Raw genomic sequence first — 13,048 nt, forward strand, 5'->3', positions numbered from 1 at the left:
GTCCTGATGTCCTCAGAGTTTCCGAAAGATTGCATTTTGGTCTTGATAACTTTTAGATTTAGGCATGCCCAGGGAATTGAGCCGAAACCTATCTGCTGAACCTCTTGCAGGACTTGTTTCTTTTGTCATTCTAAGAAACCAGAGAAAATGTTGCCTTTTTCTATTTCAGCTGTAAGGAAACAGCCCCTCTCCTCATCTTTGGATTTCACTTTCTCTCCACCCCCATCTGCAAAACGAAGGAGTTAGAACAGATGATGTCTCAAGTCCCTTCCAGCCCTAATCCCATGACCCTTTCATGTGGAAGGATTCTACAGATTTTGACAACCTGGGCCATAGCTCAGAGGACCTCCCGTTGCCTCAGTTTCCTTCCCCTCACTCTATCCACCGTTTATCAAGGGCTGAGTTTTGTATCACTCCCAAACCCTCTATACTGCTTTGCCCACTGTAAATGCCAATGCTAATTAACCACCTTATGCTGACCACATTAAGGGTTTTAAAACCTCCTCCTATCAAGAAATCGGGGTGGGGGGAGGGGGTGAAGGGAGAAGAAGAGGAAGATAAAATGAACAGGATCACAGAGTTGGCAGATACCTTAGAAAACATCTACTTCAGAGGTTCTTAATCTTTTTTGTCTCATAGACTCTCTGGACAATTTGGTGAAGCCTACAGACCCCTTCTCAGAATAATGTTTTTAAATGCATAAGATAAAATACATAGGAATACAGAAGACGCAAGTTACATTGAAATAGTTATAAAGGTAATTTAAAAAAAACAAACCAAAATCATGGGTCTCAGGTTAAGAACCCTTGATCTAGGCTAAATCCATTATTTTACAGATGGAGAAACAGAGGCCAAGAGTGGGGAGTGACTTTCTTTCCTCTCCCTCATTTGATCAGTCTTTTCTGTCTACCCCTCAACATATTGCCCTCTCCTTTTCTCCTCTCCTTATACTGTTACTTTTCTTTTTCCCATTTTCTTCTCATTCCCATTTCTCATATTCCCTGTGTCTATGTAATCCTATATTACTCTTTCTCCAGCAACTCAAACAGATTGGAATTCATATTGGCAACTGAATTTCCTCCCTCTTAGGCAGGGTTTTTTTTTTTTTTAATAAGCACAATGAATGCATCCAATTGAGAAAGAAAAGTCTCAGACCCCAGGCCTTAGTTTTCCCCTAACAAGGCCCCTTCCAACTTAGCTCCAGGAAAACCGTCTCCGGGAGCTCAAGCCAGGAGAGGCCCTGCCTAGGGCCTGAGCTCATAAAGCCCAGGTGTGCTACAGCCCCACATCTCTGTCAGTCTTAGAACATGAGCCTCCCTCAGTAACAGTCAAAGAGCTGTGTGCTCCCTGCCAAGAAATTGGAAAGTCGTGTAGAGGGCCAACCGGAGCGGGCGTCAGATTTCTGCCTTGAGACACTGTCTGACACTGCACATGTATAATTTCACTGTGGGTAACCACAGGCTTATCAGGGTTCGAAATCTCATCAAGAAATTCAGCCTGATCATTTTCCATTTTTCTTTCTTAAGAGTCTCTCTCTCTCTCTTCTCCTCCTCTCTCCCCCTTTTACACTTTCTCTATTCACCTCTTTCTCCCCCTCTTTTTCTCTCTCCCTTTCTGTCTGCCCTCTCTCCACCCTCTCTGTCTCCTCTTCTTTTTCTCTCTCTCCCTCTTGTCCCCTCCTCTCTCTCCCTCTCTGCTCCTCCCTCTTTCTGTGTCTCTCTGTCTCTGTCTCTTCCCCACTTTCTCTTTCTCCCTCTCCTCCCCTCCTCTCTCCCTCTTTCTCTCTCTATTCACCTTTTTTCTCTTCTTCCCCTCTCTCTCTCCCCCATACCTCTCTCTCCTCTTCTCTCGCTTTTTTTCTCTCTCCTCCCTTCTTCTCTCTCCCTCTTCCTCTTCCCCCTTCTCCCCTCTCTCTCACCCCTCTATATCTCTCCTTTCTCCCTCTCACCATCTCTCTCTTTCTCCTGTCTCCTTTCTCTTTCATCCTTTCTTTTTTCTTCTCACTCTCTCTCTCCCCTATCATTTTTTTCTTTCTCTCTCTTTCTCTGATGTTTACACACACAATGGCTCCTTTCTCTCTGTGTTTCTAGGCTTTCTCCCCACCCCAGCTTGTGCTTCCTTCTCCCTTCTTTCCCCACATTGCCTTCTATTTCTTCCTTATTTTTTAGTCTCTTGCTCTCCTTTCTTCCTTGGAAGCTTTCCATTCTGACTCAGTCTCCTTCCCTTTCTCTTTGCGCCTTTCTGATCTGTTTCTTTTGACACGGGTCCCAGGCCTCCTGCCAAGTTTCAGATCCATTAGTGAGGTGCCTTGCTGACTGAAGCAGGAATCAGGACTGATCCGGGAGCAATTAGCAGCTGCTCGCACCTCATCTGGAAGGCATTAGCCAGAGCTGGGAGTAGAAGGAGAGAAACAAGAGGGCTCGATATCCATGCCAAACAGAATAAATCTCCTGTTTCTGAAACATTAAAGGATCCCAATCCAGCAGACATATTACTGAAGATAATGGGGATACAGATAGAAATAGAATAATGCCCTGTAGGATGCAGGGTTAAGGAGGCCTATTAGCTTGCCCTGGGTTTCCTCCAAAGTGTGGTTTAGGTGCACAAATACCAGCTAGAAAATATAGTATCTTTGTCTCCTGGGTACATCCCAAGGTGTACAAATACCTTTACAATCCCAATTCAACACAGTTCAATTCAACAGACATGTGTTAATGTTACTGCGTGCAGAGGCAGCATGGGATAGTGGCTAGGGAACAGGTCTTAGAATCTGGAAGGCTTGGGTCCAGGTTCTTACCCCTGATGCACACCAACTGAGACACGCTGGATAAGTCACTTCATCTCCCAATGATTTTAGACAACTCACAAGAGTATAGTCAACATCGTCGGTAGGAAGAATTCTTTCATCCAAAGTCCACAGGTTCAATCCCTGAACCCCTTTTCTTCTGTGTACTTAGCACTGACAGAGGTACTGGGAGAAACACAAAGATGGTGAAACTTACAGTGTATAATAGGGAAATTGCTCTTTCTGTCTGATTCTTTCTTCTTCCCTCCCTCCCTCCCTCCCTCCCTTCCTCCCTTCCTCCCTCCCTTCCTTCCTTCCGTCCTTCCTTCCATCCTTCCTTCCTTTCTTCCTTCCTTCCTTCCTCCCTCCCTCCCTCCCTTCCTTTCTTCCTTCCTTCCTCTTTTTTTCCTTCCTTCCTTCATTCCTTCCTTCCTTTTTTCTCTATCTTTCTGTCTCTAGAAGGTTGTTTGGGACAAGAGAGAGCAAAGAAGACTTCATGGAAGATGGTATTTGAGGTGGAGGTCAAAGGAATTCAGTAAGAGAAGAGTTGGAGCAGGGAAAGCAGAAGACAAATCTGTCTTGGGCAAATAAAAATACTAAATTTCCTGATGGACTAAATAAACCAGGTATCAAATCTTCAATACAAACATGTTCATAAGGTCTAGGTTTATATTCCCACATCAATTGCAAATCAGGCTATCATTATTACTATTAATAATACTATTAGTCATAGTGGTAGAATAATTATTGTTATTGTTGTTGAGTCATGTCTGACTCTTTGTGACCCCCATGGACCATACTCTCCATGGGGTTTTCTTGGCAAAGTTGCTGGAGTGGTTTGCCATTTTCTTCTCCAGTCGTTTAAGGCAAATAGAGGTTAAATGACTTGCCCAGGATCACACAGCTAGTAAATCTGAGGAGGGATTTGAACTTAGGTCTTTCTGATTCCAGGCCTAACTGCTCTATCCACTGTACCACCTAGCTGTTCCCAGTTTACATCATATTACAGAGTATAACATTGTTGTCCTTTAGTTATGTCTTCCTTACCCTAGATGGGGTTTTCTTGGGAAAGATACTGGAGTGGATTGCCATTTCCTTCTCCAGCTCATTTTACAGATGAGGAAACAGGCAAACAGGGTTAAGTGACTTGCTCAGGGTCACACAGCTAGTAACTGTCTAAGACTGGATTTAAACTCATGTCTTCCTGACTCCAGGCCCAGTGTTTTAGCCGCTGAACCACCTAACTGCCCCAGAATAATTATTTGTAAGGATTATTTCATTCTTTATATCTGTATTGCCAACACCTGGCAGAATACCTAGAAGGCACAGAGTAAGACACTTCAAGTGAACAATGTTGGATTTGCAATCAGAAAGAACAGCATTCAAATCCTGCCTCAGGCATGTTAACTGTATGACCCTGAGTGTACTTAATATATCTCTGCCTCAATTTCCTTATCTATAAAATGAGGGTAATAATAGTGCCTACCCCTCAGGGTTGGTTTGAAGACCAAATCAGATAACATGTGTAAAATATTTTGCAAACCTTTAAGTACTATCTAAATGCTAGTTATTGTTATTATTATTAAATTACAGCTGCAAAAGTAGTACTGCTTGTTGTAGAACCAAAGGTAGGTTATATATAACTCACCTTATTTTTTTATTAAGTAAATTAAATTTTTTTTCATTATTCTGATGTTGACAAACACCAGCACATATGAACTATTGCTATATACAAAGAAAGAACGGAGAAAGTGAAATGTGCATAAATCCACACTACTCCATTACAGTCTTTTTTAAAGGTGTATAATAAATTCATCACTTTCATTCCAGGCACGTTCTGCTTATCTGTTATTTCCCTCCTTCTGAATAACTCATTTTAAGGTTTGTAAAGCACAGTTCACAAAACAGCCCTGTGCCAGAAAGGGCAGAAGGATTATTATCCCTAAGCAAAAAGAGGAAACTGAGGCTAAAAGGAATGAACAGACTTGTCCGGTGTCAAGCAGCCCAGAATTCTGCCAGCTTGGACTTGAGCCCATGCCTTCTGGCTCTTTCCGTTATGTTGACTGTGACGTTGGAAACTTAGCCTCATTTTTTTTTCTTAAATAAAAATTAAGACTATAATTGATATATTTTTCTTCTTGGGGTATACTTTTTTTTTTTTCAAAAAAATCTAGTTTCCCTGAGAAAAGAGAAACCCAGGTTCATGGATTTCTGACTAAGATAGTAAAACCTAGTTTTGTGGAAGATTTGGCCTTTAGCACAGTGCATGGAACATAGTAGGAACTCAACAAACGGTTGTGGAATCTAATTTAGTTCATTAAGTGCCCCCAAACTATTTTTTAAACACTTGGGTCTGGTTAAAACCCAACATGAATTTTTTTTTCAAGCAGTTTCCCCCCCTTAATCTGAAAACACATGTGTATTTTAAGGGAAATTTAATCCATATGCTTCTGATTCACTTACACTTAAATCATCAAAATATTGTTTTGCAAGACCTGTTTGATGTCCAAGCCTTATGAGTGCTATTTCAAAGTTGGGGGAAGAAAAGAAAAACTTTATTTCTGGAAAAAAACAGGAAGTTCCGTTCTTCCAAGAATAATCTGACATGAACACACCAAAAGGTTTGAGCTCCTTTCAAAACCCCTAATCTCAAGGGCCTAGGGGAGGGGTACAGAGCTGGCACTACCCACACCAGGTTCCTCCTTGTTTCCATCAGGCAGCCAGAGATGGAAGTTGTAGCTTTAGTGCTTCTTTGCTATCTCAAGTGTTTTTGAAACCATGAGCCCTCAATACCTGACCATGACAAAAGGCTGATCTTCCTGGAGACTCCAGAGATATTTTGCAATAAATAGCCAAGATTCATCTTCAATGTGTATTCTTGGAAAATGGCTTTCTGTGGCCTGATTATTGTATTAAGCAGATAAAACAGAAATCCCCCTTGGGTTAGAAAACCCCTTTGAAGTTTTAAAGGAAGTACCTGGCAAACATAATTCATAAGAATTCATTTCAAAGATGTGATGTTCCAAGTTGGACTCAGCAAAACTTTTTGAGAGGCTCTTGATCTCAAGAGGAGACACACTATGGGAAGTTTCTCACGAAAGTAGCCAGTGGAGGTTATGACCCGGTATGGCCTGAAAACAGTCTCTTTACTTAGACATATCCCACTTTGCTCACAGGCAAAATGAGCACAAGTTGTTAGCTTAAGTGAGTTTTGAGGAAATGTTTAAAATATCAATTTTTTAAATCATCATCATTAATGTAAGAAAAGATATATGGTGGGCATCATTCCACATAAAGGAGTCCCTTCCAATAGGAATACACTTCACTAAGGGTATGTAACAAGAAAACTGGAAACATGATTACTGCTGAGACCTGAAAAACAGACCTTAGGAAGGATATAGTCATTTATCCTCTGTCTACCTCAGTTTCCTCAACTGGAGTCAAGAAGACCTAAGTTCAAATACAGTCTCAGACACTTTGTAGCTGTATAACCCTGAGTAAGTCACTTAACCTCTATTTGACTCAGTTTCCTAATCTGTAAAATGGGGATAAAAATAGCACCTACCTCCCTGGGTTGTTCTGAAGATCAAATGAGATAATATTTGTAAAGCACTTAGTACCTGTGCATAGCAGCCATCCACACACTGAGTGGCAAATTGCACAAGTGCAATGTACAATTAGCTATCTGTATCCTCAAACAGCTGGGGAAAAGCATTTGTTTGCCACAGACACAGTTCAAAAATCGCACCTCTTGCAAGTTATTGGACCAGAGGCTCTGAACCTTCACTGTGACATATTTAATTCAACATTTTTCTTTTAACCAGACCTGTGATTTTATTGGTACTAAGAATTCCCAATGAGGAAAATTCTTTTACCAATGCAGATCTGGGCCTGCATCACAATTTATAGACTTAGAATTACTTGGGAGCACTGAAAGATTCAATGATATATGCCCTGAAGCTCAAAGATCCAGGGGAGGTTGAACGCTAGGAACTGTAGGTTAGCACAGGAACCTCTGGGACACAGGGCAAGACCAAGCAGAGTGAACCACCCCGTCCAAGAGCTCAGCTTTTGGCTAACCCTGGCACAAAGCACATATTCAGGAACTAAAACTGGAGAGATAAGTAAATCAAAAAATCATTGCAAATCTAGAGATCCCCCAAAAGAAGGAATGAGGAATTCCATAAGAACTGCAATAAAAGACGAAAAGGAAAAAAAAAATGGATTTTCTACAAGGATTACATGAATACTTAGAAGGAATGAAATGAGATTTGGAAAATAAAATAAAAACTCTGGAGGAAAGCTCTAGAAGGAGACTACATAGCTTAGAAGAGAAAGTAGCAAACCTTATCCAAAAAATGGACTCCCTGAGATCTAGACTAGGTGGCATATTGGGTAAAGCACTGAAGACAGAATCAGGAAGACCTTCATTAAAATCTGGCCTCAGACACAATCTATATGATGCTTGGCAAGTTATTGAATTCCCATCTGCCTCAGTTTGCCCAGCTGTAAAATGGGGATAATAATAGCACCTCCCTCTCATAACTATTGTGAGAATCAAATGAAATAATATATGTAAAGTGCTTAGCACAGTACCAGGTGTATAGAAGGTACTTAATAATTTATTGTTCCCTCCCTTCTCCCCCTCCAATGACTCCATGAGACAAGAAATATTATAATAAAATCAAAAGATTGAAAAAAAAGGAGAAAAATTTTAAGATATCTGATATCACAAAGAACTGACCTAGAAAATAAATCAAGGAAGTTGAATTCAAGAATTATTGGAGTCTTTGAAAACCACAATTCATCCCCTTTCCCCCCAAAAAAAATTCTGGACACTGTATTTCAAGAAATCATAAATGAAAACTGAATAGATCTATTAGAAACAGAAGGCAAAGTAAAGGTAGAAATAACTAATGGACCAATCACCTCCTGAGAGAAGCCCCCAAAAGAAAAGTCCCTGGATATCATAGCCAAGATTCAAAGCTACTATGTAAAAAGGAAAATGTTGCAAGCATCCAAAAAGATACAATTCAATTACCAAAAAACCACAGTTATGATTACACAAGACTTGGCAGCTTCTATTGTAAATGAGAGAAGGTCCTGGAATATATTTCAAAAGGCAAAAGAGTTAGGCTTACAACCAAGAATAATTTACTCTGAGTAAAAAGTTGACTATACTCTTACAGGGGAAAAAATAAAATCTTTGATGTAATAGAGGACTTTTAAGCAATTCTGATGAAAAGATCAGAGCTTCTTTGGAGTTCTGAGACACAAGAACAAGAGTCTAAGAAAAAAAAAACTAGAATGCTCTAGGGGTGGTCTACCAAATATTAAACCAGTTTTGGATTTAGAGATTAGATCAAGTATGGGCCAAGAGACAGCATTTTAGCAAATCCCTAAAGAAGAACTACTTGGGGGGGGGGGTTAAGAAGGGGGAAGAGGAGAATATTTTCATTTTGGCCTCAGCCTAGGTCTCCTTCCTCCCCTCCCCTTATTCATAGGAGGTCCCTCCAAGCTTTGGATTGTTTGGGGAATTTGGGATTTTCCATGTTTCCATCTGCTTCCAAGCATTATCCTCCAGGAAAGTAGGACCTGGTAGGAGTGTCTGCAGCTGAAGCCAAGAACAGACTGGGTGCTTTCACAAGGAGCCCAGTGGAAAAAGCTATACTTCACCAAAGGACAATTTATTTAACACTCAACAAAGAGGGAGGTGGGGTGGGGGAAAAGGACTTCCAGCAAATGGGAACTATGAGTTATCCCTTTGCCATATGTACTCTCTAAGTTTGAAGCTACTCTTCCCTAGACTGTGTATGTTCTAGTGGGAGAGTGTCTCATGAACTTTGGGGAAGATGCCTTGTAACAACTGTCCTTACTACAACACCTTAGTCAATGCTTCTTTCTAGAAGCTTATTAAATATGGTCAACTGTTTGCTCTTCAACCTACAGTAATGGTGAGAAGCACAGCAATGGGAGCTTATAAGCTATAAATGACTAGAAAAACAGCCACCAACTCTTTAGAACTACCTCTAGAAACATGAGGGGCCAGACTATTTCAGCCCTGAGGACCCAAAACTCAGATCTTACATATATAATAAATAGACAGACAGATGGATGAGTGAATGGATGGACAGATAGACTGATGTGTATGGCACATAATAGGTATTGAATAAATGCTTCTTGATTGACTAACTAATAGTAAACACAAAAAATCATTTTTCATTTGTCAATTCATTCAACAATTTTGTGTGGCAGTTATTATCCCCATTTTATAGATAAAAGTAATTAAATGACTTGACCAGAGTTACAAAGCTAGCAAGTGTCTGTCTGGATTTGAGCCCAGTTCTTCCTGAATCCAAAGCTAGTACTTGGCCCACTACACTATATATTCTATCTTGCAGCCTACAAGCTAGAATTTTCTGGCATTTAATATGTGTTCATTTATAAAAATTCATATTAAAAAGTTCTTCTCATTGTAGAATGACAATAATAATAACTAAATTTTATTACTATGCTTACTATGTATCAGATACTGTGCTAAGAGCTTTACAATTATTATCTCATTTTATCCTCACAATAACCCTAGGAGATAGATGCCATTAGTATTTCCATTTTACAAATGAGAAAATTTAAGCAGCCAGAGGTTAAGCGACTTGCCCAGGGTCATATAGCTAGTAAATATCTGAGGCCACATTTAAATTCAGGTCTTCCTGACTCCAGGTTCTATCCACTGTGCCTCTGAGCTGCCTGTGTCCCCTAAGTGTTGTACCCTAGTCAGATGCCCACCTTGACTAACCCTAATCCTGACTCTGACCCCCAAGTAGAGACCAGAAAAATAGAATTAGTGAAAGAGAAGTGGGAGTAGGAAATACTAGGAGAGGAGAATGGGAAATAATAGCAGACCAATTAGCCTGATCCAAGAAGGCCAAAGGAAAGAAAGGCCACAACAAGACTAAGTTTCTACATGGGTACTCTTGCTTTCCTTAGCACCCCTAACAAACATGTATCATGGGGTCTTAGAATATTAGAGCTGGAAGAAACCCTTAAAGATCACCTAGTCCAGGGATTGGGAACCTTCAGCTTCAAGATCACATGTGGCCTTCTAGGTCTTTAAGTGCAGCCCTTTGACCAAATCCAAGAGTCCTTTGACTGAATCCAACATGGCCTCAAGGCCGCTGGTTCCCCACCTCTGATCCTAGTCCAACTGTCCCATTTTATAGACAAGGAAATTGTCACCTGCTTAATAGTAACACATTAATATAGAACTCTAAGACTTGCAAAGTTCCACTCATTTCATTTGATCTTCAAATCAACCCAGTGAACTAAACAGTTATTATTACCCTCATTCTGCAGAAGAGAAAACTGAGGCTCAGAGACAGCGAGTGACTTGCCTGTAATCACACAGCTATTTCAGTGTCTGAGGTGAGATTTGAAACCAGGTCTTACAGATTCCAAAGTCCAGTACTCTATCCACCACATGAGGCAACCTGAGAGCGGCGCTGGGAAAGAGGTAAGGTACAAGGCAGTGCTTTCTAATATGGAAGCCTGGCATAGAAATCAAGATTTGTGTGAAGTGAACAGAACCAAGAGAACATTGTATATAGTAACAGTAATATTGTTCAAAGAATAACTGAACAACCAAGTTATTCTGAGTACAATAAATACTCAAATAACTATAAAGGACCTGTGAAGGAAGATGCTACCTATATCTAGAAAAAGTAAATAAAAGTATACATAGTATGATTTTACATATATTTATAAATCTGTTTCATATGGTGGCCTTCTCCAATGTGGGGTAGCAAAGGTGGTAGGGAGGAGCTTAATTTGAAACTTAAAATGCAACAAAAAAAATTTTAATAAAAATAAAAGAATTTGTATATGGTTTTGCATAGCCTTTGGGATAAACTCTTAGTGAGTACAGAGTAATAGAAGCAATCCTGAGCAAATCTTTTCATCCCTCTGAGCCTCAGTTTACTCATCTGTAAAATGAAAATGTTTTACTTTATGAACTCTATTTTCTGTTCCAGGTATGGCATTCTATGATTCTGCCAATTAAGACATATCAGAAGAATCAGAATGTTGAAAGTCTCACAAGTGTTTCCATTAGGACTCTGTTCTGGATGGTGTAGTATCAATGCAATATTTATAGCGCCCATGATCATGATAAAGATTGTGACTACAAAAATCTCATGAAGTTCAATTGCAAAATATAACAAACTCTCCAAATAGAGGACAGAACCAAACCATTTATTTAGATACCAGAAAACCAATACCAAAACCAGTAAGCCAATTTCACCATAATAGTAAAGAAATTAACAAGCCATAACAACACAGAGAGCCATGCCATCCTCAGCTTTCCCACAAACCAATATAAGATCAATATTTACTCACAAACCTCTCTATCTCTTTGCTTGAGCTCCTCTCTCTCCTACTATCTTGCTAGTTCTGGCTCCCAGCTTCCTTCTGCTCTGCTCTACCCATCAGCAAACACCTCCCACCACAGGCTCCATGTGATTACATTCAGCCTATTAGGGGGCAGAGTTTACTTTCAAAGCAGGGGAGGTCTTCAAATCCCCATTCCCATTACAGATGGTCACCCTGAAAATCTAAAAGTCTAGATGAAGAGAAAAAAAATGGGAGACTTGCATCTCGCTAGTGTACCAGGCATTTCAGGGAGAGGCAGGATATTTGTCCATGGAGAAAATGATTGAAAAACTACCTAAATGGATAGCACCAAAACTGAATTCCACATAGTAAACACAGAGGAATTTGAGGGCTGGGCCAAGCCATTAATAAAGGTTGAACCTACACTGTGAAATATGGTACTGCTGAGGTTAGAATTCTGGAGAGAAAGAGGAAATGGACTGGTTTTCATCCCTTAGGTAGTGGTAGGAAAAACCTCTCTTCTCCTCACTCACCAACCACAATTAAGCCTGAAACCCCCCTGGGTAGAAAGTAGATCGCTTATCGACTTAGTAAAAGCCTGTTTTCTTTCCTAGTGCTAAACAGTGTTGACATAGTAAAACCTCACCCATATTCATCCACGGAGAGGGAAAGGGAAATACTATTCTGGAGAGCTAAGGGTTATTCTTGAAGGACCAAAATTTTGCATTTTATTTTAACCCTTTGGATTGGAAATCTCACTAAAATGTGTCAGATGCTTCTCTGCCCTCTTAGGGCAAAGGCTATTGATCTGGAACTGGATTTTTTAATGATAAGGTCATCATAATGTATGTAAATTATTGAACTATGCATTCACTTCAATTCAGCAAATATGTATTATACACCTGCTGTGTGTAGCATTATGGTAGGCTCCAGGGAAGAGATACTAAGTTTGGAAAAGATGGTTGCTGCTGTTTTAGATCTTAGAGAGTAGAAGGAGTATAACACACATATGTAAATTATTACACAATCTTGCCTCGACCATCAGTCAGGAACAGAGATTGATCATCTTCCCAATCTATACATATCACCCCACCCTTCCACCTTCTATTCAGGGATTCAAAGCAACATTACTATTTTTTTTAAGAGTTAAGTGACTTATCCAGAGTCACATAGCTAGTAACTGTCTGTGGTCAGATTTTAATTTAAGTCTTTCTGAGTCAAAACAACATTACTATTGCTGCTTCAAAGAGTGATCACTTACTGCCCTGTGGCTCCATTTGTAATTAGATTCTGTGTCCCTGGCTCCCTCAGATTATGAGTCCTAGGGATACCTAAGGTTTCTGAAATTCTAGTCACCCACTCCCTACTTCCTCATACTCATCCATGTCAATTCAGCTTATATCCCTTTCGCACTCTTCCCTGGGTCCTCTGGAATTCCATTCTATAGTTAACAAATTTCATATTCGAATTCTACAGAAATTATTTTTTACATATTTTGTGACAGATTGGATATGAGGAATAAGTGGCAGGAAAAAGTCAAAGATAACATTGAGATCTGGAAGATGGAAGGCTGGGAGAATAGTGCTATATTGCCACAAAGGGGGGGGGGAATGAAGTTATTAGGAAGATCAGGTGGAAGGGAAAAGAAAATTTATATGGGGACATAATGAGGTTGCACTACTGTAGCAGCAAGCACCCCAAGCGTCCTCAGGGTTTGCAGCTACCACAGGTTCTTGGATCTGCTTTGTTAAAGGAAAGCAACTCAAAATGGGTTAACAAGCTTACTTTAATCAGTCAGACATATATCGTTTACCTTGTTCAGGAGAAAAGGTCAGCACCCTGAACCTCAAAGTATACAGGCATAATTATCAAGACAGA

The 13,048-nt window shown here is 40.1% G+C and overlaps 1 long non-coding RNA gene across 1 annotated transcript in view; it reads left to right on the forward strand.

Annotated features, from left to right (window-relative positions):
* LOC138147403 (uncharacterized) overlaps positions 1-10,963 on the forward strand; it is a 185,472-nt gene extending 174,509 nt beyond the window's left edge. The window contains exons 7-9 of the long non-coding RNA XR_011164797.1: positions 3,245-3,411; positions 10,139-10,295; positions 10,813-10,963. This is a non-coding gene — a long non-coding RNA (uncharacterized lncRNA). The remainder of the gene's footprint in view (positions 1-3,244; positions 3,412-10,138; positions 10,296-10,812) is intronic.
* The last annotated feature ends 2,085 nt before the right edge of the window (positions 10,964-13,048 follow it).

Source organism: Petaurus breviceps, unplaced genomic scaffold (assembly GCF_028583685.1).
Source record: "Petaurus breviceps papuanus isolate PSGF00001 unplaced genomic scaffold, PetGlider_PUasm1.0 90792, whole genome shotgun sequence".
NCBI classification, from domain to species: domain Eukaryota; kingdom Metazoa; phylum Chordata; class Mammalia; order Diprotodontia; family Petauridae; genus Petaurus; species Petaurus breviceps.